At 38.2% G+C, this 23,454-nt stretch overlaps 1 protein-coding gene across 6 annotated transcripts in view; it reads left to right on the forward strand.

Moving 5' to 3' along the window:
- Positions 1 to 23,454, forward strand: part of FUT8 (fucosyltransferase 8) — a 429,531-nt gene that overhangs the window by 47,784 nt on the left and 358,293 nt on the right. For all 6 annotated transcript variants that reach the window (XM_053602549.1, XM_053602551.1, XM_053602553.1 and 3 more), the window contains exon 2: positions 21,718 to 21,815. The gene's annotated coding sequence lies outside the window, so the exon portion shown is untranslated. The remainder of the gene's footprint in view (positions 1 to 21,717; positions 21,816 to 23,454) is intronic.

Here is a 23,454-nt window from a genome sequence, read left to right on the forward strand (position 1 = left end):
CCGTCCATGTAAACATGAAAGAGGTAAAGTCTCCATCTTTCTTTAAGGCTGAATAATATTCCATGGTATACATGTACCACAATTTGCTAGTCCATTCGTGGGTCGATGGGCACTTGTGCTTTTAACATGACTTAGAAATTGTGAATTGGGCTGCAATAATCTGGTATAGATGTCTTTGTTATATTGTGATTTTTGGTCTTCTGGGTTTAAACCTAGTAAAGGAATTATGGGATTGAATGGCAGGTCTATTTTTAGGTCCCTAAGTATTCTCCAAACATCCTTCCAGAGGGAAAGTATTAGTGTGCATTCCCACCAGGAGTGTAGAAGTGTGCCCTTTCCTCCACATCCACGCCATCTCTGGTTTTGGGATTTTGTTATGTGGGCTACTCTTACTGGGGTTAGGTGATATCTCAAAGTAGTTTTGATTTGCATTTCTCTGATGATTAAGGATTATGAGCTTTTTTTCATGTGTTTGTAGATCGTCTGTCTTCTTTAGGGAAGTTTCTCTTCCAAGTCCCTTGCCCATCTTGAGATGGGATCACTTGTTCTTTTCTTGTTAATACGTTTGAGTTCTCTGTGGATTCTGGTTATTAGACCTTTATCGGAGGTATAACCTGCAAATATTTTCTCCCATTCTGAGGGCTGTCTGCTTGCTTTACTTACTATGTTCTTGGCTGTGCAGAAGCTTTTTAGTTTGATCAGGTCCCAGTAATGTATTTTTCATACTGCTTCAATTGCCTGGGGAGTCCTCCTCATAAAATATTCACCCACGCTGATTCCTTCAAGAGATTTCCCTGCACTTTCTTCAAGTATTTTTATAGTTTCATGTCTTAAGTTTAAATCTTTTATCCAGTGAGAGTCTATCTTAGTTAATGGTGAAAGGTGTGGGTCCAGTTTCAGTCTTTTACAGATCGCCAGCCACTTCACCCAGCACCATTTGTTAAATAGGGAATCTTTCCCCCACTGAATGTTTTTAATTGGCTTGTCAAAGATCAAATAACGGTAAGTAGCTGGATTCATCTCTTGGTCCTCTATTCTGTTCCAGACATCTACTTCTCTGTTTTTGTGCTAGTACTATACCGTTTTGATCACTATCGATTTATTGTACAGTCTCAGGTCTGGTATCTCTTATATCTTTGTTAAATCTCTGTTTAGAAGATCTGTCCAGCTCTGTAAGAGGTGTGTTAAAGTCCCCTGTTATGATGGTATTATCAGATATCATATTGCTCAGACTGTGTAAGGTCTGCTTCAAGAATCTGGGAGCATTTAAATTGGGTGCATAAATATTTAGAATTGAAATGTCTTCTTGTTGTAGTTTTCCCTTGACCAATATAAAGTGACCATCTTTGTCTTTTTTTACTTTAGTTGCTTTAAATCCACATGTATCTGAAAATAAGATTGCAACTCCTCTTTTCTTCTGAATTCCATTTGCCTGAAAAATTGTCTTCCAACCCTTGACTCGGAGCTTTAATTTGTGTTTTGAAGCCAGGTGTGTTTCTTGCAGACAGCAAATGGATGGCTTGTGTTTTTTAATCCAGTCAGCCAATCTATGTCTCTTCAGTGGGGAATTCAAGCCATTAACATTTATTGAGATAATTGATAAGTGTGGTAGTATTCTATTCATCTTATTTTGTGAGAGTCCATTGCTTAGTTTTATCTTTTGCATCAGTGTGGAGGTTAGGTTCTGTCCTTTGATTTCCGAGTTCTTACTTTGCTGCTGATCCATTGTGGTGGTCAGTGTGCAGAACAGGTCGAAGTATTTCCTGTAGAGCTGGTCTTGTTGTGGCGAATTTCCTCAATGTTTGTATATCTGTAAATGATTTGATTTCTCTGTCAATTTTTAAGCTTAGCTTAGCCGGGTACAGAATTCTGGGCTAAAAATTTTTCTGTTTAAGTAGATTAAAGGTAGATGACCATGGTCTTCTTGCTTGGAAAGTTTCATTAGAGATGTCTGCGGTCACTCTGATGGATTTGCCCCTGTAGGTCAACTGGCGCTTACTCCTGGCAGCTTGCAGAATCTTTTCTTTTGTCTTGACTTTGGACAGGTTCATCACAATGTGTCTTGGAGAAGCTCGGTTAGAGTTAAGGCGACCTGGGGTCCGATATCCCTCTGAAAGCAGTGTGTCAGAATCTTTGGTGATGTTTGGGAAATTTTCTTTTATAATATTCTCTAGTATGGCTTCCATTCCTCTGGGGCATTCTTCTTCCCCTTCTGGAATTCCTATAACTCGTATGTTGGAACACTTCTTAAAGTCCCATAATTCTGACAGTGAACGTTCTGCTTTCTCTCTCTTCTTTTCTGCCTCTTTTACTGTCTGAGTTATCTCAAGAACTTTGTCTTCTACCTCTGAAATTCTTTCTTCTGCATGGTCTAACCTGTTGCTGATACTTTCCATTGCATCTTTAAGTTCCCTAATTGACTGTTTCAGTTCCCTCAGCTCTGCTATATCCTTTTTATATTCTTCATGTTGTTCATCTCTTATTTGATTCTGTTTTTGGATTTCCTTTTGGTTATTTTCCACTTTATTAGCAGTTTCCTGCATTGTTTCCATCATTTCTTTCATTGTTTTCATCATGTGTATTCTAAATTCCTTTTCTGTCATTCCTAACATTTGTTTACAGGTGGAATCATCTGCAGTAGCTACCTCATGGTCCCTTGGTGGGGTTGTTCTAGATTGGTTCTTCTTGTTGCCTGCAGTTTTCTGCTGATTCTTCCTCATGAGTGATTTCTTTTATCTGTTTCCTTGCCCTAATTTTCCTTTCACTTCCTCTTGCTCTTTAAGTTCTTGTGCCTGTGGAAGTTGCGGGCGGGTTTAGACGGATTGAACACACATGACCACTTGCCGGTTTTCCACTGCTTTAGTCCTCCTCTTGGGGTCCAGAAGTCTCTCGCTGACTCCCTGTATCCTCATAGGAGTGATGATAGGCAGATCCCACCAGCCAGAGATGCCTGGAGTCCTATCTCCCCAGACTCACGGTGCCCAGATGTAAGGAAAGTGTTACTCGGCCGCCATGTTGCTCCGCCTCCCCAACTAAAAATATTTCTAAAGGACATTTGCTTATTTTGTATTATGTAGGCATAATTTTTTTCTGTTTTTCTAATTACTTGAATTAATTTTGTTTCTTTTCTACCTTACTTTAATGTTTCTCCCTGAGGCTGTTTGTTTGCTTTATAATTCAATTTATATAAGTTTGTTTATTAAGTTCATGAGATAAAGAAAACCCAGGAGCAAAAATACATGAAATAAGTCTAAATTATTTTGTATATTTATTTGGAATGTTTGGAAACTTTTTTTTTTTTGGAGACAAGAGTCTTACCATGTCATTCTTGGTAGAGTGTTGTGGTGTCACAGCTCACAGCAACCTCAAAGTCTTTGGCTAAGGTAATTCTCTTGCCTTGGCCTCCCAAGTGGCTGGGACTACAGGTGCCCACCACAATGCCCATCTGTTTTTTTTTTGGGGGGGGGGTTGTCATTGTTGTTTTAGCAGGCTTGGGCCAGGTTTGAACCTACCTGCCTCAGTGTATGTGGCCGGCTCCTTAACCACTGAGCTTTGGTTGCCAAGGCACATTTTCATCATTTTAATTGTAGTCTGTAACATTGATCTGTAAAGTTGAAAGACTTAAGCTAGTTAGTATCCCTCTGCAGAATGGTAGCTGACTAGACCTGAATTATATACTGTAGCTTCAGTTTTGTTTTATTCTTAATTGACTCAATCTTTGCTCCTTCTCTATTTTTCTTTAATCCTATCATAAATTTTCTTTTATCCATTTATAATATTACTGATGACAGTACCAGAAATAGTTAACGTTTCTTGAGTGCTAATTGTGTGCCAGGTATTCTAAATACTTTTCTTTTTTCTTTTCTCGGGCTAGCTGTGGTAGGTACCAATGCTTGTAATCCTAGCACTCTGGGAGGCAAAGGTGGGAGGATCCCTTGAGCTCAGGAGTTTGAGACCAGCCTGAACAAAAGGGAGACCCTGCCTCTATTATTTTCTAAAAATAGAAAAAGTAGTGGGGTGTTGTGGTAGGTGCCTATAATCCCATCTACTTGTGAGTCTGAGGCAGGAGGATTACTTGAACCCAGGAGTTTGAGGTTGCTGTGAGCTAGGCTGACTCTATGGCATTCTAGTCTGAGCAACAGAGTGAGACTGTCTCAAAAAAAAAAAAAAAAAAGAAAGAAAAGGAAGAAGGAATGGTAGCTATTAGATAATAAATAATAGCTTTTATTTCCTTGGATTTCACCCAGGACATGTGCTATGGTTATTCTCATAACCATGTGATGTATGTCCATACTGTTTGTGTAGTATCTAAATCCATACATATAATGTAAAAGTATTGAAGACTAAGCTTCTCAGGTCCTAGGCCCTTCTTCCTCACATCTGTCTTATGGCTTTTATCTTCCTCAGTATTGTTAAATGGCTTTGGTATCCTGTCAGTTCCTATGACTATAAATGGGGAGCTTTTTACACCCTCGTCCCAATTTCCCATCACCACATTGTTTTTGCTTTTTCTAGTAATGTTGGTCAAGTCTCATTTTTCCTTTTCTTAGCTACTATTCTCATTTAGAACTTTGATACCAGTACATGTATTTACTAGGGTTATGGTTGTAGCTTCCTTACAGTTTCCTATCTTCAGCATTATCCACCTATATTCATAGGGGGAGAGAGAGGCATGGGATATTTCTGTTTATTACATCATGACTGAAAACTCTAAAAGTTATAGCCTGTTCGTTCTGTAGTCTTTTCTGCTTGCTGGATGATATTTTAGTAGCTCCTTTTTACCTTATAATATCTTTTAGCCAAAGACTATTTATAGCTCCATATTGTGTTAAAATTGATTTTTGATGTTGCAGAAAGGGAGCTGGGCTTAACTTACAGTTAGAGAATATGGATTGGATCTTCATCTTGGTCTTGACATTGAACTATGTGAGGGAAGTTACTTGTGTTAACTGATCCTCAGTTTTCTCAGCTGTAAAACAAGGACATTATTTTCCAGATCAGGATGAAATGAGGAAAGAAAAGTTGAAAAGAATAGTACCTGTGTGTCCAGAACCTAGATTCAACAAATACTATTTGCTATCTCTGTGTATATATGTTTTTTCCTGAACTATTTGAAAACAAGTTGAGGATGTGATTCATCCCTAAATACTTTAGCATGTATCACTTAAGAACAAGGACTTTCTTTTATTTTATTTATTTATTTATTTTTTGAGACAGAGGCTCAAGGTGTCACTCTGGGTGGAGTGCTATGGTGTCATAGGTATCAGAAACCTCCAATTTTTGGGCTCAAGTGATCTTCTTTTCTCAGGTTTTCTATTTTTCATAGAGACGGAGGTCTCACTTTGCTCAGGCTGGTCTTGAACTTATGAGCTCAAGCAATCCACCTGCCTTGGCCTCCTAGAGTGCTAGGATTACAGGTGTGAGCCACTGTGCCAAGTCCTTTCTTTTATTATTGCAGCTAAGAAAATTAACAATTTCTGCAGGCAGATTGGGGACCAAAGACCCCATTCTTGGCAAGAGAAAACACCCCCAGAAAAAGTGGAAAATAAAAAGTAAAACAAGGAAGCACAAAGGAAGGTCATCTAGTTTACCTCTTAACGAGTTACTGCTAAATTTCATATCTGAGCAAATTTCCTGTTTTTCCTAGAAGCCTAGCCTATTGGGGATTCAGCTTACTGACACCCCTGTTGGGTCTGTAAGCTCTCTGAAGGAACAATGGCCACAGAGGAAGCTGTGTGCAAGGCCTAGCAAGAAACATTAACTAGGCCGGTTCCTGCCCAGTTAACAGTCAAAGCAAATACCCATTGTGGAGGTTTGTATTTGGCTAGGACAGAAATCAAGGGAACAGCTCGAGCCCTGAAATATGGGTAGGAGGGCTTTTATCTTTTATCACAGAGGAAGACTCTGTGTGGTAGTGATGAGAGGAAAATTCCCCTTTCCCACCAATTCTTTAGAGGAAATTGACGCCAATGGTGGTTTACTCCGCAGTGAACTAGTGGAGATTAACACTTCCCTAGGAATCTGTGTGTGTGACCGTAGATAAGAGGCTGCTTCCACACAAGGCTCAGGTTCCAGATTTGTCAAGGCTGCTCAGACCCTTGAGGTTAATGATTATAGAACAATAGGAGCTGACATGCTTACTTAGAGAAATTGCTGACGTCTTTGTTCCCTTCTTCAGCTTACCCTCTGGACTAATGAGCAAATAGCTTTCAATAAAAGCTGAGGGGAATGAACACTTGGGGCCACTGTCAGAACCCCACAGACAGAAGGTGGTCCTCTATGCTCCCACTTTTGAAAATTCTTTATCTCTCGTCATTGTTAACTTTATATTTCTTCAGTTGGTTGCTGCCAGATCCACAGGTCTTAATGGACCCTGCCCCTGGGGTAGGAACCTGGAAAATTTCCTATTATCATTTAACATCTAGTCTAAGAACATCTTTTAGATCTGTACTTTTTCCAACAGGATCCAATCAAGTCTCATGTGTTACATTTGGTTGTTATGGATCCTAAGTTTATTTTAATCTGGAAGAGTCACCCTAATTTTGTACCCCATAAAATTTATTTTCTAAAGAGAACAGGCTAATTGTTTCATAAAATATCATACATTCTGGATTTATGTTCTTCTGGTTTCTTTATTTCCTATATTCTTACAGATAGAAGATAGACTTTTTGGATTAAATGGTTTTGGCAAGATATTTCATCTATGAAATATCCCATATTTCATAGATAATAATAGCTAATTTTATTTAATATTTAATATCCCATATTTCATAGATAGTAATAGCTAATATTATTTAACATTATGAGGCCCTTAAAGTCAGATTGCTCTATTGGTAGTGATGTTAAGTTTGATATTTTAGTTACTGTGGTGATGTACCAGATCTCTCTATTGTAAAAGAGCATTATTTTTCTGCAATTACCAAGTAAAATGTGGGCTGTATTCTGGCACTCTCTTAAAAGTCTGTTCCCTAACTATCCTTTATTTAATGCTTTTTTTTTTGAGGCAGTGTTTCACTATGTCGTCCTCGGTAGAGTGCTGTGGCATCACAGCTCACAGCAGTTTCAAACTCTTGGGCTTAAGGGATTCTCTTGCCTCAGCCTCCCAGGTAGCTGGGACTACAGGTGCCTTCCACAACACCTGGCTCTTTTTTGGTTGCAGTTGTCATTGTCGTTTTAGCTGTCCTGGGCCAGGTTAGAACCCGCCAGTCTTGGTGTATATGGCTGGCACCATAACCACTGCACTAGGGGCTCTGAGCCTATTTAATATTCTGAACATTTTTTTTTTTTTTGAGACAGAGTTTCAAGCTGTTGTCCTGAGTAGAGTGCAATGGCGTCACAGCTCACGGCAACCTCCAACTTGGGCTCAAGTGGTACTCTTGCCTCAGTTTTTCTGTATTTAATAGAGACAGAGTCTCGCTTTTGCTCAGGCTGATCTTGAACCTGTGAGGCTCAAGCAATCCACCCGCCTTGGCCTCCCAGAGTGTTAGGATTACAGGTGTGAGCCATCAAGCCCAGCCCATTTTGAACATTATTAGTATTAGTTTATTTATGCTGTTGTAACAAATGCCACAGACTGGGTGGTATTGAACAACAGAAATTTATTTTCTCATATTTCTGGGTGCATTGTGTCGTGTGTGTATTCATGTCTGGTTTTTGTTATTTCTACTATATTGAACCTATTAAGATTTAAGACCTGGCCAGGAATGGTGGGTCATTCCTATAATCCTAGTACTCTGGGAGGCCCAAACCGGAGGATTGTTTGAGACCAACCTGAGTAAAGAGCTAGATCCTGTCTCTACTAAAATAGAAAAAATTAGCTGTGTGTGGTGGTGCAGAGTCCCAGCTACTCTGGAGGCTAAGGCAGGAGGATCACTTGAGTCCAGGAGTTTAAGGTTGCAGTGAGCTATGGTAATGGCACTAGCCAGGGTAACAGAGTGAGACTTATATATGGTCTATTTTTGTGAATAGTTCATGTCTACTTGAAATAAGGTTGTTTTCTCTAGCAGAATACAAAGTTTAGTATAATAAATTCAATATAATAAGATCTACCTTATCAATTATATTGCTTAGGTCTTCTATTGCTTTACTTACTATTATTCTGTTTCTATTAATTTATCCTTTCCGGGTCCCACCCCAAGAGCAGCATTTGCTGAGAACTGTGGAAACTGGCGGTGATTGAAGAAATACAGAGTTATAAGAAATGGTAAAGAAAGACAAGAGAGATAGAGTAGAATTAAAAGTGGGAGCCAGAGGTCCATTGCCCATCAAGGGATTCCAGCAATGGCCCAGAGTATTTGCTCCACTCTGCTTTTATTGGAGTCTATTTGCCCAGAGGGTAAGATGAGAGAGGGAACAAAGACGTCAGCAATTTCTGGGATTGATCATATCAACTTCTATTGTTATTATAATTAACCTTAAGGGTGGCCTTCAGTAATCTGAAATCTGAGCCTCGGATTGGGAGAGCCTCCTGCTTGAGGTCTCACACACACAGATTTCTAGGGAGGTGTTAAGCTCCACTAGTTCTCTGTGGAGTAAAATGCCAGGAGTGTTAATCTCCTCTGAGGAATCCGTGGAAGGGAGGCATTTTCCTCACATCACCACCACAGAGGATTTTCCTCTGCTGTAAAGGATATAAGATCTGCCCATATCTCAGAGCTCAAGCTACTCCCTTGGTCTTTGCCGCAGGCAAATGCCAATCTCCACAATGGGTATCTGCTTTGCCTGTTTAATGGGCAGAAAATGCCCTAAAGATGTATCTTTTTCTAGGACTTGGCATCGACTTTTTTATATGGCCATTACTCTCCTCAGAAGACCCAGCAGGGTGTTTGTAAGCTGTATCCCAAAGAGGCTAGAATTTCAGAAAAGGCAAGAGGCTTGCTAGCAATGGCTAGCTTAAATGTAAACTAGCTGATTTTTCTTTGTTCTGACTCACTTAGCTTACTTTTAAGTTTTTCTCTTTTTCTGGGGGTGCTTTCCCTTGCCAGGAATGGGGTGGTCAATCCCCATTCTCCCAGCATTATCCATATATCCGCTTATAGATTTCTGCTTTACAAGCTTGTGACTGTGAATATTTGGTGAATAGATTATTGGAACTGATATTTCTTCCTTATTATACATTTGGCCTTAAGCATAAAAGAGTCCTCCTTTGCCTTGTTAGCTGCTTTTTGTTCTGAATTTTTATTCGAAAGAAGTTAATAACGTTGTTTCATTAATTGTGATAAATGTACCGTAACAATGGGAGGTGTTAACAATAGGGGAGACTGGGTGCAGTTGTATGGAAACTCTCTTTGTAGCTTTTCTATTAACTTAAAACTTTTAATGGTTTACTTTTTGTTTTTTTAGAGACAGTCTTATTTTATTGCCTTTGGTAGAGTGCTGTAGTGTCACAGCTCACAGCAACCTCCAGCTCTTGGGCTTAGCTGATTCTCTTGCCTCAGCTTTGTAAGTAGCTGGGACTACAGGTGCCTGCCACAACACCTGACTATTTTTTTTTGTTGTTGTTGCAGTTTGGCCAGGGTCTGGTTTGAACTCTCCAACCTCGGTACATGGGGCCATCCTCAATATATGGGGCCGGCACCCTACTCACTGAGCCACAGGCACCGCCCTGGCTTAATTTTTTTTAATCTAGTGGTACTGAAGATGTCCTGGACTGGTGTTTGAAAGGAAATTTTGTATCAGTTGATTGCTGAACTCAGAGACTATAAGCTGCAGGTTAATTTCTTGTAAATCAAGGCAGTTGTAATCATTGTATATTTTATGTTGAAGAGTTATAGGAAAACATCTGTATTTTATAATAATAAAGCAAAAATGTTTGGACTGGAAAGAATTTTTTAATAAAAATATTAAAGAAAAGTTTTGTTTCTAGAACTGGTTGCTTAAAGTGTATCTAGTCTGGTTGAATTATTTAGACCGTTGTTGGTATGTAGTAGCAAATGGTAACGATTGATTTAAATGCAAGCTAAAAAATTGTAATGACTCTGAAGGTGGCAGGTTAGCCTTTCAATCCCAGAATTTTGGAGCTGGAAGAGACTTTAAGAATTTATTCTAATTCCTTCATTATGGAAGAATATTAATTACCCTTATTTAATTAATTTACATTGTATGCCTGTGTGAAAACATCACATGCACTCTGTAAAGACAACTATTATATACCTATAATGATTAAAATTTTAAAATTAAAAAAAAAATACCTGGTCGTCTAAGACTATGATAATGTCATTGTTAAGATTATGTAGCAAATTCATATTTAGAGCTGGGACTGGAAGCCAAGCCTCTTCATTTCTATTTTGGGATTTGTTTTTCAGTGCCAGAATGTATTCTTGAAAGTCACAATAACCCAGATCCTGGACTTCTTACATCCTACTTAAATTAGTACATGTAACAGCTAGGGCAGTTTTACATGTTTATATTGGCTTTCTTTTTCTTTCTTTCTTTTTTTTTTTTTTTTGAGACAGTGTCTCAGCTGGTGGCAGCCTAGCTCACAGCAACTTCAAATTCCTAGGCTCAAGTGATCCTCCTGCTTCAGCCTCCCTAGTAGCTAAAACTATAGGTACTGCCACAATGCCTGGCTAGTTTTTCTTTCCTTTCTTTCTTTCTTTTTTTTTTGAGACAGAGTCTCACTGTGTTGCCCTCGATAGAGTGCTATGGTGTCACAGTTCACAGCAACCTCAAACTCTTGGGCTTAAGTGATTCTTTTGCCTCAGTCTCCCGAGTAGCTGGGACTACAGGCACCTGCCACAACACCTGGCTATTTTTTATTGCAGTAGTCATTGTTGTTTAGCTGGCCCAGGCGGGGTTCCAACCTGCCTGCCTTGGTGTATGTGGTGGGGGCTGTAACCAATGTGCTACAGGCACTGAGCCCCCCAGCTAGTTTTTCTATCATATTTTTAGTACAGATGGGTTCTTACTCTTACTCAGGTTGGTCCTGGACTCCTGAGGTCAAGGATTCTCCCCTCTGCCACCTACAGTGCTAGGATTATAGGTGAGAGCCACTGCTTTTGGCCTATATTGGCAATTTTTTAAAAGGCGCACAACCAGAAGTGATTTATTCCACATCACGGACATAGCGTTAGGTCGTAAAACCCTTACTACTATTGATTTTACTTCCATATCATATGCAGTAAGCAATGAGCTTGTTTGAAGATTATAGCAACTCCCCAAGAAACTCACCCCAAATGAACCAGAAAATCCCCTATCATTAGGAATTAGACTGGTATCTAGAAGTGAGCTGAAACTGGAAACCATGAAAACTTGAGCTGATTGTGTTTGTGGTGTGGTGAGTGGGTAGGGGAATAACCTGGGTGAGGTGTGATGAAATCTTCTGCCGTGATAATGTGAGTTCTAGGACCTGTAGAATGGGGGACAGAGAAAAAGTGACTATAGAGCTGGCATGAAACTCATCAGGGGGGTAATTTGTTCTGTTTGCATTTTCTAGAGAATGCCACTACTACTTGCCAGCTAAGATTGAGGATAAGCCTGGAAATAATGAAACACAGTACCCATTTGACATCTGTAAAACATTTTTATTTTAAGTGCAGTACTCTCACAAACATTATACTATTTGATCTTTGTAATACCTTTGTGAAGGGATGTTGGTGGGCAGAGAATATTAAATATAAGATGTAAGGTAGTATGCTACAAAACACTAAGGAATGTAAAGTTGAATAGTCATGATTCTGCTCTCAGGAGTCCTCACGGTGTGAGCAATTTTGCAAGGATAGGGTGAGAAAAACAACCAAATAATACAGCAAGTTGAAAAAGATTTAGAAATTCATACTTTGTCTCAGAGAAATTTAGAAAGCAGGTGATGGTATTGTAACTGATGGAAATTTTTGTATTTTGCCTTCTGATTTCACACTAACTGAAAGGATAATGACTATAAAAGATTCTTGACTATAATGCATAATTGATACGATTTTCTTTTCTAATTTTTCAGAAATCTTATTTTAGATGATTCTTCAAAGCTTATCTGAACAAATTTATAAATTAAGGATGACAGAAATCACATTGTTTTAGTGATTTTTGGCATATGTGGCTGGTTTGAGGAGGAGGAAGAAAAAAGGAATTGATTTTGTAATTTAAAACCTAACATATGGGTGACGCCTGTGGCTCAGTGAGTAGGGCGCCGGCCCCATATGCCGAGGGTGGCGGGTTCAAACCCCGGACCGGCCAAACTGCAACAACAAAAAAAAAATAGCCGGGAGTTGTGGCAGGCGCCTGTAGTCCCAGCTGCTCGGAGGCTGAGGCAAGAGAATTGCGTAAGCCCAAGAGTTAGAGGTTGTTGTGAGCCGTGTGACGGCACGGCACTCTACCCGAGGGTGGTACAGTGAGACTCTGTCTCTACAAAAAAAATAAATAAATAAATAGAAAAACAACAAAAAAAAACCTAACATATATTTAGGACAGATTTACCTAGACCAATATAAAGAAATATTTAAGTAGGCCCTATTGGCAGCGCCTGTAGCTCAGTGGGTAGGGTGCCAGCCATATATATCGAATCCAGCCCAGGCCAGCTAAAGCAACAATGACAACTGCCGGGCATCATGGTGGGTGCCTGTAGTCCCAGCTACTAGGGAGGCTGAGGCAAGAGAATTGCTTAAGCCTGAGAATTTGAGGTTGCTGTGAGCTGTGACACCATGGCACTCTACCCAGGGCAACAGCTTGAGATTCTGTCTCAAAAAAATAAATAAATAGGCCCTAATAATTGATTAGAAAGTAAACAAAATTTGTTGAAGTTGATTCAGTACTAGTTTATATTGAAAGTGTAGACAGCCTCAGGAAAGGAGGGGAAGTGGTGAGTAAGTTAATTCCAACAACTTCTTATTTTATTTTAAGTAATGTTAATTGTCAGGATAATTATAGAAAACATTTACTTGCCAAGAGTTTGACAATCTTATGATGAATTCATTTTTGTTGAAATAGTGGATGAGACACACTTTTTAGTTTTTTTTAACCTCTAAAATTCATTTTAGTCTGTTTAGTTTTTGTTAATACAAATATTTTTTTCATTAATATCACCTTACCTACTTCCCTTTGCCAATATTGAAAGAATGCAGCTTCTTTTGTTACACTGGAATCACTAGACTAATAACAAGGAGAAGGAAAGGGAGGAATTCACCATTATCAGTATGCTCTTCTCTTTCTCCCTTGTGTTTTCTCTCTCAATGACCCATAGTTAGAAGCCACTAAAAGGTCCTACTGTAATGCATTTTTATCTTAGCCAGCAGCAGCCATTACTATATTTAGGTTGACATATTTCCAGTAGTAAAATTATTCATAGGGAACAGCCTCCTCTGTGCTGTCCCCAACCCGTCTCTATCCCACTTCAGTCTAGTAGTCTCATCTATACATATAATAATACTTTCCTTTTTGAGGCATCACCCATTTGAAGTCTAGCTTGGGGTACCTAGTAATGGCCATCAGTCTTACGAAGATTGATAAGTACTTGAGACAAGCTTAGCTTTTTAGTTTAAATATGTTGATTGCCTTCACTCCATAGGGGTAAATGCCTTTTTGTTATCACCACAGTACTACTTTTCTTTTTCTGAAAAATGGCTGGTTTCATCTCTGATAATTTCTTTATGTCATCTGTTAAACTTGTATTATTTTCCTATAACTTTAGTTTTTTCCTCATTTTGTATGTAAATGTGTGTTTGTTGGGAGGGGACTCCCTTTTTAGAATAGGATGTATTATTTCTTGAGAGTCAGTGGGCCATTTGCTGCTTTTCTTTTCTCACCCTGGTATGTTCTGTTTAGCTTACAGTCTTCTTTCTTACTAACAATGTGGGTAAAAATGATTAAATGTTCAGCACCACAGATTGAAAATAAAACCTTTAATTCCTACCCTCTTAAAATTTATGATATTTATTTAGTTCTACAGGTGTTATGTTCTCCTGAAAACTTCTGTGTACTGTTTTGGTTTTCTTCCTTTAGTATGTTTACCTTCAATTAGTATACAGTAGATTTTGTAATATTTGACTGAATTCCAGTGTCATTAATGATGAGCAAGTGAATCATTTCCTCTTAAGTGAATAATTTCCTGATATATTAGAGTATATATGAAATCATAAGTTGTACCCTTGATTCTTTAGTTACAATTCTCAGTTACATTTCTTTTTCTTAGAGAAATAACTAAGTTTGTATCGTTTCTAAAATGAGTTTTTTCTTATGTTGGCTTTTATTTTGCTGATAATTGGTTATTATTTATTTTTGTGTACCCTATTAATAGTTGCTTTTCTACTCCTGTGATGCTTCACTAAGGATAATGTGTTCCACCTCCAGCCAGGTTAGTACAAATGCTGCAAAATCTCCATTTTTTTTAAATAGCTGAATAATGTTCCATGGTATACATATACCATAGCTTGCCAATTCATTCCTGGGTTGAAGGGCATTTAGGCTGTTCCCACATTTTAGCGATTGTAGATTGGGCTGTGATAAACAGCCTAGTACAAGTATCTTTATAATAAAAGGTTTTTTTTTCTTCTGGATAGATGCCCAGTAATGGGATTGCAGGATCAAACGGGAGGTCTAGGTTGAGTTCTTTGAGGTTTCTCTATACTTCCTTCCAAAAAGGTTGTATTAGTTTGCAGTCCCACCAGCAGTGTAAAAGTGTTCCCTTCTCTCCACATCCACGCCAGCATCTGCAGCTTTGAGATTTTGTGATATAGGCCATTCTCCCTGGGGTTAGATGATATCTCAGGGTGGTTTAATTCGCATTTCTCTAATGATTAGGGATGATGAGCGTTTTTTCATGTGTTTGCTGGCCATTCGTCTGTGTTCTTTAGAGAAGTTTCTTTTCATCTCTCTTTCCCATTGATGTATGGGATTGTTGGTTTTTTTCTTGTGGATTAATTGAAGTTCTATATAGATCCTAGATCCTATCGTCTGATTCAAAATATGCAAATATCCTTTCCCATTGAGTAGGTTGTCTATTTGCTTTGGTTGTTGTCTCCTTGGTTGTACAGAAGCTTTTCAATTTAATTAAATCCCATTTGTTTATTGTTGCTGTTGTTGCTATTGTCATGGCAGTCTTCCTCATAAAGTCTTTTTTCCCAGGCCGTTATCTTCCAGTGTTTTACATATTTTTTCTTTGAGGATTTTTATTGTTTCATGCCTTAAATTTAAGTCCTTTATCCATCTTGAATCAATTTTTGTGAGTGGAGAAAGGTGCGGGTCCAGTTTCAGTCTTTTACATGTGGATATCCAACTCTCCCAGCACCATTTATTGAATAGGGAGTCTTTCTCCCAGTGGACGTTCTTGTTAGGTTTATCGAAGATTAGGTGGCTGTAAGTTGCTGGTTTCAATTCCTGGTTTTCTGTTTGATTCCAAATGTATGCATCCTATGTATTCAACTTTGATATGAGGACAATTAATGACAATCAATGACATGGTGGGGCATGGGGGAAGGGGCGAGCAGACAGAGAAAGAGGGAGGGGGTGAGGGTAAGGAAAAGAAAAAAAAAAGAAAGAAAGAAAATAGTGACCAATTCTCACATAAATTGGATTTGATTTTGACTAAGGTACATTACTTAAACATTAATTTTTACTTTAACTTGTTAATATGTTGTTTAGGATACAGGATACTCCATCCTCATTTATAAGTGAATTGTGTTTGTAATTTCCCCTTTATATAATATATTTTTTCTAATTTTGATATCTGGTGTATCCAGATTAAGTAGAATGATTTTGAAGTATTTCTTCTTTTTCTATTGTCTATAAGTTTTGGCATGATCAATTTTTTGAAATTATCTTATATCTTTATTTATAAATATTAGTTGTCTATTCTTTGATACTTTGGGGAAAAAAAGAATAAGAAGTAGTTAATTGATGTTTCCATACTGAAACTCAGAGTCAATGCATTCTGTAATAGACATACTCTTATTTGACAATGTGAATGTTACTTTCTTTACATTACTATTATTATTATTGCTTAATACTTCATTGCAGCAATTGTCTGATTTCTTTTCTGAATGTATTTGTCTTCGTTTGTTCTTTGCGAGGTTTATGTTTCTGATCCCTATCTTAAATGTTGTTGTTAAATTTTAGGTGTTTTTAATTTTGTGAAGGCATAAAGTGGAAGCCTAATGAACACATGTATATGTGAAAATAATAAAAAAAAAGAATATAGCTTTGAAATCAAAACAGAGCGAGCAAAAGCAAAAAAAAAAAAAAATATATATATATATATATATATATTTGCTTTTTTCACTTCCATGATCAATCTTCTTTTCAATTACATATTACACTTTTTTTTTTGAGACAGAGCCTCAAGCTGTCACACTGGGTAGAGTGCTGTGGCATCACAGCTCACAGCAACCTCCAACTCCTGGGCTCCAGCGATTCTCCTGCCTCCGCCTCCCGCCACAACACCCGGCTATTTTTTGGTTGCAGCCGTCATTATTATTTGGCAGGCCCGGGCTGGATTCGAACCCACCAGCTCAGGTGTATGTGGCTGGCGGCTTAGCTGCTTGAGCCACAGGCGCCGAGCCTACATATTACACATTTGTATTGTTTTTAATTTCTCATATGACAGTATTTTCTGTTTTTACATGAGTCCTCTCTTACTCTTAAATCCATTAGCTTCTTTGTTTTAAGATAACTTATTAATGTATGAGTGATACTTCTTGAGCACATCTAACGTTTAGAAAATTTCAGCAGTCACTGCTTTCACAAAGTTAATTAGCTCATGTTTCTTCTTTAAAATAAAATAAATAGCATTTGGGGCCACATATGCCTGTCTGGATCTTTGACTACAGCCTTTTGATAAAGGGATTTGTTCTGTGAAATTTGGATTTGATCAAAGGGCCGCACTTGGGGTTCTGGAGAGCAACATGTGGCCTTGAGGCTACAGGTTTTCCACCCCTGCTCCCTGAATAGGAGACAAAATAGGTGAGATTTGTAAGTGCACTATCTACTGCCTAGAGAGAGTTTTAAGAGTTTAAGAAGGAGGCTGGGTGTGATGGCTCAGGCTTGTAATTCAAGCCCTCTGGTATGTTAAGGCGGATGGATTGCCTGAGCTCAGGCATTCCAGCAAGAGCAAGACCCCATCTCTAAAAAACAGCCTGGTGGAGGATGGCGCCTGTGGTTCAGTGGGTAGCGCACTGGCCCCATGTACTGAGGGTGGTGGGTTGGAACCTGGCCCTGGCCAAACTGCAACAAAAAATAGCTGGGCATTGTGGTGGGCACCTGTAGTACCTGCTACTCGGGAGCCTGAGGCAAGAGAATCGCCTAAGCCTAGTAGTTGGAGGTTGCTGTGAGCTGCTACAACAAAGTGAAACTCTGTCTCAAAAAAAAAAAAAAAAGAAAAAAGAAAAAGTAGCCTGGTGGTGGCTGCCTGTAGTCCCAACTACTCTGGAGGCTGAGGCAAGAGGATCACTTGAGCGCAGGAGTTTGAGGTTGCTGTGAGCTGTGATGCCATGCCATTGTACTCAGTGTTGACAAAGTGAGACTCTGTCTCTAAAAAAGAAAAAAAGAAAAAAAAGAGAAAGAAAAGACTTGGAGCAGGGCAGGAGACTAGAGGTTTCCCTGAATTGAAGTGATCTTGCTGGGAGAATAGTGAGCCAAGGTAGCTAGATTTCTCAGGGTATAGTAGCTGAGAGGAGAAAGCTGCAAGAAGAACTTTGCAGATCTAGAGAGGTCTCTTTCAAGAATTCAGCTGAGTACTGATGAGTACATGGCTGTGAGGAAACTACCTGAGGCCATGGAAGAAATGAGAGAACGACACAATACTCAGAGCTCACACAGCCCCAGGAATACAACTTGAATTCAACAGAGTAGAAAACTTCCTGATTCATCAAGTATCATGTGGACATGTATAATCACTTAATGTCCTAGTCTCTTAATTCTATAAACTGTGTTATTTCTGGGTTGGTTTTGATTGATTGCTATTTCTCCTGATTCTGGCTCTATTTTTTGTTGTAATTTATGGTAGTCAATTGATGCTTATCAGGCATATAAAAGAAAGGCATTGTAAATTTTACCTTGTTGGGTATTGGATATTTTTGTATATAAGTAAAAAATATAAATATTCTTGAGCTTTTTCCTGGGATGTACAAGGTTAGATAATCAAGTGTTCGAACTCATCCTAGAAAAAGTACTCATACCTTTTTGTTGAATATCAGTACTGTCACCTTTGAAGTTCTCCTCTTCGGACACTATGTACCGATGTCACCCTTAGTCCACCCTTCAAAGCAGTTTTGGAACTCTTTTTCTGGAATGGCCACTGGACCTGTCATCATATATGATATTCAGCAATGAAGTATATGGCACTTCTTCTAATTTTTTAATTGTCAGACCTCATATATATATATATATGTATATATTTTTTTATTTTTTTATTTTCAGACCTCATATTTAAGTTACTTGGAAAATGTTTTTTAGTTTTCAGGTTTTGCTTTTACTTTTGTCAAGTGCAACCACTTAATCTGGGGTTGATTTTGCCCCACTTCTGAGGCACAGCCCTTCTAAATACTTATGCCCATGAATCATGAGGTTTTCTGTTCTGGCTGGTGGTTACAGATGCTAAACTAAGGATCAGATTGTTTCTTTAAGGCTTGTTTTTAACCTCCGTTGGGATCATTATAAAGTAGTCCTTATTCTAGGACTAATATAGCACTCCACTTAATTGCCTAGACTTGCATGCGTGTCCAACCATTTTTTTTTCCCTGTTGTACATTGGAAGAGTAAGAGTTGTCTTGGGGCATGCTTACTGTGTATTTGCTACATACAAACATAAGGAAAGCTGATTAGCAAAAAGAAGTCCTTACTTGGGGCAGCGCCTGTGGCTCAGTGGGTAGGATGCCAGTCCCATATACCAAGGGGGGTGGGTTCAAACCCGGCCCTGGCAAAACTGCAACAAAAAAATAGCTGGGTGTTGCGGCGGGCACCTGTAGTCCCAGCTGCTCGGGAGGCTGAGGCAAGAGAATCACCTAAGCCCAAGAGCTGGAGGTTGCTGTGAGCTGTGTGATGCCATGGCACTCTACCAAGGGCAATAAAGTGAGACTCTGTCTCTACCAAAAAAAAAAAAAAAAAAAAGAAAGAAAGAAAAAAGTCCTTATGTAATTTTCATGATGTCTCATAAGCAAAAAACCTCAAAAAATCAGCAGGCAGCCTGTAGACCTCAAGTTGGACTCCTAGAGTTTAAATGAGGTCTCTGTTGTGGCTAGATGGAACATAAATGTTACCCAGATCAATGTCAACTCTGTGTTGTTCATGTTTTAGCTCCCAGTAGTTGTTTTTTTTGCCTGACCTATGGAATTCCACACTAAATGTGTGTAGAGTAGTAAACATACTAAATCAAAGACACAAGTGTCCCCAAATATGGGTGTCTAGAGCTTTTCTCTATCTAACTCCCTCCTTTTAGTATATTACCAGTAATTCCCGTCATCTCCACTGTTCAGAATTTCAATTTTTGTCTTTTCAGGTTAGCTGGATTGCTATGTTCTGCTTTAAATCTAGATCATGTCTCCTGGCAGAAAACCAAGGTGCTCATAGGACTTACCTAGTTTGTTTCTTTCAGGGAACATAGATCTATGCGAATTGTTCATGGCTGGAAGCTGTTGTAATATATATTTTGTCTAGTTTTATAGTGGTTTACCAACTAAGGGTAAATCTGGTACCAGTTATTCCATAATGGCTAGAAGCATAAATATCATACTATTGGATTATCATGGGAAGTTGGCAGAGAATTTTGGGTGAAATTACAGGAAAGAATCACAGTGAACCTTGGCTGACTAAATTTAGAGTTAATTGCCATTTAGGAATTGCATGTTTATGGACATTGGGAGTAGTTGACTTGGCAGTTGTTTGTTCTCTTCAAATAGATCTGTCAGATGAGATAATGTAAACAATAAAGCACTATACAAATTTACTTATTACTTAATGGGTTTAGAGTAATTTATTGGATGTTCTTGTAGGCTGTTTTACCTATGAGCGGATTTTTGACTTTGGAATTTAAAATGAAAATACAGCATTTGGATTACTTTTGTGTAGAAGAGTTCAAATTGGTGATGGTGTTTCTATATTAGTTTTAATTGGTTTCAGTAGGCTTTGGTGTCATTGGAGAAAAACTGCTTCTCACAAGCTAATAATGAAAAAGCTGATTAATAACTAATAATTAATAGCTGACATTAATAGCTAATAATGTCATAATCTATTTGACGTATTTCCATAGAATGTATTGTATCTTTATGTTATTCTTGGGTGTTTGTGCTCAATGAGTTGCACATACATACTCAGTGAACATTTGATGTGTGACTCTATTATGATTGTTCACTTATTGGCTAATCATACTGATTACTTATTGTGCACCAGACATGGTGCTGGTTGATAGAGGCGGGAACAAAAGAAAAGAAATACAGAGAAGGGTCCCTGATTGGAAGGCTTCATGAGATGGCATATATATATATATATGGCAGCAAAATAGTTTAGCAAAGATTGAAGGCATACAGAATGATTACATAAGCTTTCAGTCAGGCAGTAAAGAGGGGCTGGATTTTGAGAAAGTTGCCAGTTGTGCATTGATTGACAATGATGATAAAAAAGAAAAAGTTCCTGTTCTAAAAAGAAGAAATCATATGTTACAGGGTGATAGCTGAGATCACAAAATTGTTCTGTGGGAAGTAAGCAGATTAAATAGGCTTGAGTGGAAGTTTATGTAGAAGATAGTAAGAAACTATTATAGGTTGTACAGCTAGATTTTGAGCCTTAGTATGAAAAGAGATATTTCTGGCTGGCACAGTGGCTTACACTTATAAACCTAGCACTCTGGGAGGCCAAGGTTGGAGGATTGCTTGATTTTAGGAGTTTAAGACCAGCCTGAGCAAAAGCAAGACCCCATCTCTACTAAAAACAGAAAAATTAGCTAGGCATTTTGGCTGGCGCCTGTAGTCCTAGCTACTTGGGAGGTTGAGGCAGGGGAATCACTTGAGCCCAGCAGTTTGAGGTTGCTGTGAGCTAGGCTGATTCCATGACACTCTAGACTGAGTGACAACCTAGAGCAACTGAGACTCTGTGTGAGAGAGAGATAGATAGATACTGATTTCTGATAGCCCTGTAGACAAAATTAAAGAATTTCATGTTCACAAAGCAAGTTTTATGGGTGCTAACTTACTTTAAGATGAATGAACTATGAAATAAATCAAGACACTGAGTGTTAACTGAGTTTGGGTATAATTTGCAAAATGAAAATCCATCCCTTATTGGCATTTGGAAAGCACTGCTTACAGAATAGTAAATGTACAAAATAAGTGAATTTACATGTTATGACTGGCTACATAAGGGAAAGTTAAACAGATTTTTATTTTATTTTATTTTATTTTCAGATTAATGTGAAGGTACAAACTATTAGGTGACACTGTTTGCATTTGTTAGATAAGGTCCCTATTGTAGTTGTGCCTCTCATCCAGGAGGTGTGTCATATACCCTTATGTTGTGCCCATTAGGTGAGAGCACACCAATCTCCCTCATCCCGCTTCCCTCCTTCTCCCTCTTCTCTCTTCCTCTTGTTCCCCCAACTTGAATTAAACTGAGTTTTTCTCTTGTGTGGGCATATATTAGTTCATCTACTGGCTTCATATTAGTATTAAATACATTGGATACTTGCTTTTCCATTCTTGTTATACTTTACTAAAGAGAATATTAAATGGATTTTTTTAAAAAGCATAATGCTAACTGAAGTTTTAAATAGGGCTGAATTTTGTGTATTTTTTTTTGTTCTAGGTTGCTGCTTTTGCTCAGAGGGTACCCATGACCCTGATTGTGTTTTCATTCAAGATAAAGTGATTTATTGCCTTTACTGGTTAACTGAACAAATTTAGGTGAGTGTATTTTGATAGTACTTACCTGTTTCAGTATTTTTAATATTTTGAAAAATGGATTATTTTGTGGTTAAAGCTACATATGTATTTATCAGTGAAGTGGAAAGGCCAAATCAGTCTAAACTCTATTAAATTGTGTATTAGTTAAGGAACATTTTTGACTGTTATGTACAGTTACCACTATATAAAATGAAAAATATTTTACATTCCTTCTAATAGTTTTGTACTTTAAATTATGAGGTTGGACAAAATAAGTTATATCTGAATGTGGCACATGGAACTTTTGGTGTCACCATGTGGCATATGTGGTGCTAAAAGTAATTCACCTAAAAAATTAGTGACATTTTTAGTAGATGGCTTTTAAAGGAGTCATTCTTGTCCAGATTACAATCATACATTAACATTTTTATCAGTGGTCAGTCTATGAGTTTTGACAAATGTATATTTATCACCATAATTAAAACAGTTTCATGATCTTCCAAAGTTACTCACATTGCCCCTTGGTAGTTAAGCTCTTCTACTTAAGTTCTTAAAAACTACTGATCTGTCCTTCTACTTTTACTTTTCCAATATATCATTTAAATGGAAGTATCTAATATGTAGATAATTTTAGCTTTTTAAATCTGGCTTCTTTCACTTAGCATAATGTATTTGCAGTTCATCTGTGTCACTGAGTGCATCCGTAGTAGTGCGTATCAATAGTTTGTTCTTTTGGCTCGGTGCCTGTAGCTTCAGTGAGTAGAGCGCTGGCTACATACACCAAGGCCGGCAGGTTTGAGCCTGTCCCAGGCCTGCTAAACAACAATGATAACTGCAACCAAAAAAATAGCCGGGCATTGTGGCAGGTGCCTATAGTCCCAGCTACATGGGAGGCCTGGCCTTATTGTTGTTATTGTTAAAGAGACCACAATGATTTAACCCTTGCCTTTTTAGGCTGGGGGTGCTTTTTCTTAAATGTCATTATAAAATAACCAAAAAAAAATTTTAGTAGACATTGTGGCTAGAGGAAGGACTTGCAATTTATGGTCATTTTGAGTACAGAAAGAGAAAGAATGCAAAATTATTAGAAATTATTATTAGAATGTGTTTCCTGATTTTGGAAAAAAAGTTAGCTTTCTTGAATATAGTGGTAGATCAGAAGTTGTACAAGTCAATTTATATGGTTAAGCTTCATATAAACAGCTTTAAAAGTTACATATTTATAAATTTATAAAAGTCAAGCAAATTATAAGAATTTTCTTATCTTAAAATTTTACTTAAAGATGGCAAAAGTTGGACTTGAAAAAGTCAGTTTAGGTTCGACGCCTGTTGCTCAGTGGCTAGGGTACCAGCCACGTACACCAGAGCTGGTGGGTTCAAATGCAGGCTGGGCCTGCCAAACAACAATGACAATTACAACCAAAAAATAGCTGGGTGTTGTGGTGAGTGCCTGTAGTCCCAGCTAATTGGGAGGCTAAGGCAAGAGAATCGCTTAAGCCCAGGAGTTTGAGGTTGCTGTGAGCTGTGACGTTACAGCACTCTACCTAGGGTGACAGCTTGAGACTCTGTCTCAAAAAAACAAAGAAAAAAGAAAAAGTCAGTTTAAACTTCTTTGAACGAGTATATGAGATGAAAGTGACAAAAACTGTCCTATCTTGGG

This window comes from Nycticebus coucang, chromosome 9 (genome assembly GCF_027406575.1).
Source record: "Nycticebus coucang isolate mNycCou1 chromosome 9, mNycCou1.pri, whole genome shotgun sequence".
Taxonomy (NCBI): Eukaryota; Metazoa; Chordata; class Mammalia; order Primates; family Lorisidae; genus Nycticebus; species Nycticebus coucang.